This window comes from Euprymna scolopes, chromosome 15 (assembly GCF_053919585.1).
Source record: "Euprymna scolopes isolate OS-2025 chromosome 15, ASM5391958v1, whole genome shotgun sequence".
NCBI classification, from domain to species: domain Eukaryota; kingdom Metazoa; phylum Mollusca; class Cephalopoda; order Sepiida; family Sepiolidae; genus Euprymna; species Euprymna scolopes.
Window position 1 is genome coordinate 88,689,526 of NC_136496.1, and position 5,645 is coordinate 88,695,170.

Sequence of the window (5,645 nt, forward strand, 5' to 3'; positions counted from 1 at the left end):
CTTTTTTGTTTTTCAAATTTTTATTTTTATCTGAATTGGATTCCACAAGTGCAGGTGACTCGTACAGTGTTGCAACATATTGCTGAAATATCATTTGATAAGAGTACAGTTATTGAAATGCATTTCTGAATTATGGACGTTTATTTATTTTTTTTTTACAACTTCGAGCTTTGGGACAAGATCAAAGTGTAGTATCTGTTCTTCAGATGCTGCACTTCAATTTCTTGTTCTGTCAGTGGAGAAGTCCTTCACGACTGAGACAATTTTTATTTTTGTTCCTTTTCTCATTAAAAAACGACCCTGGTGTCCAACTCTGTCCCCTGGGGTGGCATTGTAAATAGGAACTGTGAATATTATACAGATTTGCTCACTTATAGCATATACAGACAGGAACACCAGCAACCACTGTAAAAGAGTAATAAAAAAAAAAAAGGCAAGAGAGCTATATGCCCAGTCTGTTAAATCCAAAGTAGCTGATCAGCGGCTTGGTTCCCACCAGTTTTGGCAAATAACAAATAGAATCCTGAACAGAAGTGTGCGTTCTGTTCCAACCATTATCAACGGACCAGAGGTCAGCTTCAGATAAGGCCAAACTATTTGCCAAGAACTTCGCAGCTAATTCTACCCTATACGACGAAGGCCATCAACTCCCCATATTTCCTCCTATAACACAGAACACGCTAGGTAACATACAAATAGGTCGCCAATCTAATCTAGAACCTTGATTCCAGTAAAGCTACTGGCCCTGACGGCATCCCAATTATAGTGTTAAAAAAGCTTCAACCAGAACTTGCTCCCGAAACTGTTTAAACGTTGCCTTAAGGAAAAGTGCTTTCCAACACCCTGGAAAACCTCATCAGTATGCCCTGTATTTAAGAACTCAGGTGATAAGTCATCTCCCTCTCAGTACACACCAATAAGTCTTGAATAGTGTTGAAAAAGCTTCAACCAGAACTTACCCCCATACGTACAAAACTGTTTAAGCGTTGCCTTAAGAAGTGCTTCCCAACACCCTGGATTTAAGAATTCAGGTGATAAATCATCTCCCTCTCAGTACAGACCAATAAGTCTCCTGTGTGCCATGAGTAAGTTGCTGGAATCCATATTAAATAGAGAAATGGTCAACCACCTCAGCAGAAATAACCTTAGTGACACACAATATGGTTTCCGTTCTGCAAGATCTACCGCAGATGTGCTAACGGTTATATCTCAGGATTAGTGAATCTCTTGACAAAGGCTTCCTTTCTTGACATATCAAAGGCCTTTGACAAGGTATGGCATAAGGGCCTACTTCACAAGATCACCAACTACTGTATAACTGGAAATATTCTCTCTATCATTAAATCATTTCGATCTGATAGGCTCATAAGAGTAGTGGTTGATGGACAAAAATCAGAGGCCTGCAGTATTAATGCTGGAGTCCCTCAAGGGTCCATCCTGTGCCAAACTCTCTTCCTGATCTACATTAATGATCTCCCTAAGCACATACTTAAATCATTCGTTGACATCTATGCTGATGACACGACAATCTACAGCAACACATCAAAGGCTGTAAATGACAAAGCTCTGATCTTGAACGAGTGGCTCAGTGGAGGAAGACTGGTCTGGTTACCTTTTTAATGCATCTAAAACCAAACTCCTATCTTTACATCATCAACGCTCTGATCCCCATCTGGCATCAATTGAAATGGATGGCTCTCGTCTAGGAGAAGCCCATATTTTGACAAGCTCGTGGGTTTGACCTTCACTCCTGATCTGAAATGGAACACGTACATCAAGTCTGTTGCCATGGTCGCTGGAAAGATGGTGGGATCCTTCTACCGCTCCAGAAGATATCTCACTACTGATGCAATTCTCTATATGAAAGCCAAGTACATCCAAGGATGGAATACTGCTGCCATATCTGGCCAGGAGCTGCTAAAAACAGCCTGTCTTGCCTTGACAGAGTACAAAATAAACTTTGTGACTTAGTGAGGGATGCCCTTTTCTCTTCCCTGCAACCTCTCTCCCACAGAAGAGACGTTGCAAGCCTATCTTTGTTTCATCATTATTTCGATGGCAAGTGCTTGTCTGAACTCCAATCTCTGGTCCCCCCTCGCCAATCTTTTACGAAAAACACCAGTAGCTGAATCCACTGTCAAAAACTTTCCCCACTCTTTATCTATGCCTAAATCAAGACGTAGATTCCATGAACAAAGCTTTTCTTAAAAGTGCATGCCTGTGAAACTCTGTTCTGTCTGCCTGCTTCCCTCCTGACTACAACTTGGATGTCTTCAAGTCCAATGTAAACAAATTCCTGATGAACCGCCCCCTTAAGTAGACACTTTATTAAATATCCACCCTAACGTACTGTACGTACAATAACCCTTATCCCCAAGTGGCTTCCGAGCCTTGATAAGTGGTGACCACCTAGTAAAAAAAAAAAGATTTGCTCACTCTTCTAGCATATACAAAAAAAAAAAGAATTTTTAAAGGAAGAAGAGAGGAAATTGTACTAAACCGAATAAGAATTGGACATACAAAATTAACTCATTCCTACCTAATCAAAGCGGAGGAAACACCAAATTGCACACTGTGCAACCAACAACTAACAATTAAACATCTACTGACAGAATGTAGAAAACAAACACACTCAGAAGAAATATTTTAAAACAACAAACATTAGAAAAGTGTTTCAAGAAGTGGAACGCCAACAAATCATAAACTATTTAAAAGAAACCAATGTATTCAAACTCCTATAGAGTAAACAAATAAAATTCAGTTTAGAAAAACAAATCTCTTACAACTAAAACAATTTTCTGAAAACTTAAAACATCTTGCTTCAAAAGATAAACTTTTTTTTAAGAAACTTAAAAAAATTTTTACAAGAAACTGAAAACCTATTATATCAACAAAACTTTTTGGCATTAAATGACTCTTAGAGATTGAAATGCTGTTAAACAAATACACTCACTCACTCTAGCATATACACTGACTGGTTCAAAACTGCAATCGAAGTGCATGTTCCCATGCAGAAATTTTATAGTAAGCCCCACTCTCCCCAATGGTTTACGTCGACTTGCGCAACTGCCATTGCTCAAAAGCAGCATGCATACCGCAGATTTAACCGACATAAGTCCAGTTCAAACAGACTGAAGTATATAGAAGCTAGAAATAACGTTAAGAAAGAAATAGCGACTGCTAAGAGAGAATTTATGGAAACCACTAAAAAATGCATCGAAGCACAAAAACTAGGAACTCGAGACTTCTGGAAAATCTACAACAGTGTAGTAAATAATGGGCAATCAACAATTCCCCCACTAACCAACAATCACGAGGTTGTCTCCTCAGCAACCGACAAGGCTAACATACTTGCCAGTTGGTTTGCCTCAAACTCCACACTGGACCCTTCCAACCACCCCCTACCTGACTTTCCTATGCGGACTGACGCCACGCTAGACAATCTGAAAATCACCCCTTCTCAGGTGCATGCCATCATTAAAAACCTTGACACTTCAAAAGCATGTGGACCCGATCTCATCCCAGCTGTGCTATTAAAAAAGTGCTCAGTCGAAGTAGCTCCAGTTCTCTCCAAACTCTACAACAAATGACTTAATGAAGCTTGCTTTCCGGTCTGTTGGAAAACTGCTTCTGTTGTACCAGTATTCAGGAATTCTGGCGAAAGGACTGACCCATCAAATTATCGCCCCATTAGCCTCCTCCCACTTTTTGCTAAAATATTTGAGACCTTAATTAACCATGCTCTAGTCCATCACCTTACAGATGCTAAACTTCTGACTGACCAACAATATGGATTTAGACAAGCCCGTTCCACACCAGACATCCTAACTGTAATCTCTGAACGTATATACTATTCACTGGACAAAGCAGGGGAGGGCAGAGCGGTAGCTCTAGATACATCTAAGGCTTTTGACAGGGTATGGCATAAGGGTCTCCTCAGGAAAATTAAATCATACGTTATCACTGGTAGAATACTTAACATAATTAAATCCTTCTTAGATAAGAGAAAATCCAGGTTGTCCTCTACGGTCGTACATCTAAACAATATGATATAAATGCAGGAGTGCTTCAGGGGTCTATCCTTGGACCTCTATTGTTCCTGATATTCATAAATGACCTCCTCGACAAAATTGCCTCTGAGATGGGTATATATGCTGATGACACTACACTCTATGGCAGGCACGACAAGAAGACGAATGAAGACATTTCTAAAGAACTGGCAGAAACACTAGAGGAAGACCTCCAATCTCTAGTGGAATGGGGAGAAAAATGGTTGGTCACGTTCAATGCTGCCAAGACTAAACTAGTTTCATTCAATAATTACAAGAAACCTTTTCTACCACGTATAGCAATGGCCAACGACTCTTTATCTGAGAGTACATCTTTCAAACTCCTTGGCCTAATGTTCACAGGAAACATGAGTTGGAACAATTACATTGAAGGCATTTCCAGGGCCGCTGCAAGAAAGGTGTGCTCTCTCTACCGTGCTAGACAACTACTAACACCCAAATGTATCCTGTACCTCTATAAGGCCACCATTCGCCCATGTATGGAGTATTGCTGTCACATTTGGGCTGGTGCATCTGCTACTAGTCTTTCGATCTTTGACAAGGTTCAAAAGAGTCGCAAACCTGATAGGTCCTGAACTGTAATCTAAGCTTCAGCCTCTGTCCCATCGACGAAATGTTGCATCCCTCTGCCTTTTCTACAAGTATTTTAGTGGTGAATGCTCTGACGAACTGCAATCACTTGTGCCCCCACGATGTGAGCACACTCGACAAACCCGACAGGCTGCTAAATCCCACCCCCACACTGTAGAGATCCCTAGATGTAAAAGATCTTTCTACTCCAATAGTTTCTTCCCCAGAACCGCTAGACTTTGGAATTCCATTCCAGGTCCCTGCTTCCCCAACAGTACTGACGTGCAGAAGTTCAAGTGTAACGTGAACCGACATCTTGCTGCCCAAATCCCTACATAGTACCCCAGTAGTTGTTGCCCCTGATAGTAGCCTCCTACACCAAAGTGGCAATTTGCCTTGTTTGGGATGAAAATGTAAAATAAAAAAAATATACAGATTTGCTCACTCTTCTAACATATACAGATTTGGCTATCAAATGAACATTATTTTTTGTTAAAATCTGAATCATCTAAAAAGGTGTTTTAAGACAATGGAAGAGATGCCACGTTTGTTTAGTATTCGACTACTATATTCTATTCTTCGAAGAGGATTGTAGTCAGCCAATCAAAATAAGTTACTAAGATAGAAGATGATTATGTTTACGGAAGTGAGTTGTTTCTGGTTAAAGATATATATCTCATCCGTCTCGGGAGATGATAGTGTAGTCTATCTGCACCACTGAGGATGGCTATGCAGTTCAACTCGGAAGTGGCAGTCCCTGCTGCAGATGGAGGTGAATAGCTGTTTCTGGCTGACTATGCATAAAAAAATAACAGCATAGCTATATTCCAAGATCCAAATATTTATTTATTTATTTTTTTTTTTACAGATTTGTTTTATTATGTAGAAACAAATCGAAAAATGAAATCTTTGCATAAAAAAGAAAAAAAATGCAACTATACTGTTATTCTTTTATATATGACTAGCAGGGTGGGGTACCGGGTGTGCGTGCTAGGGTGGGGTGTT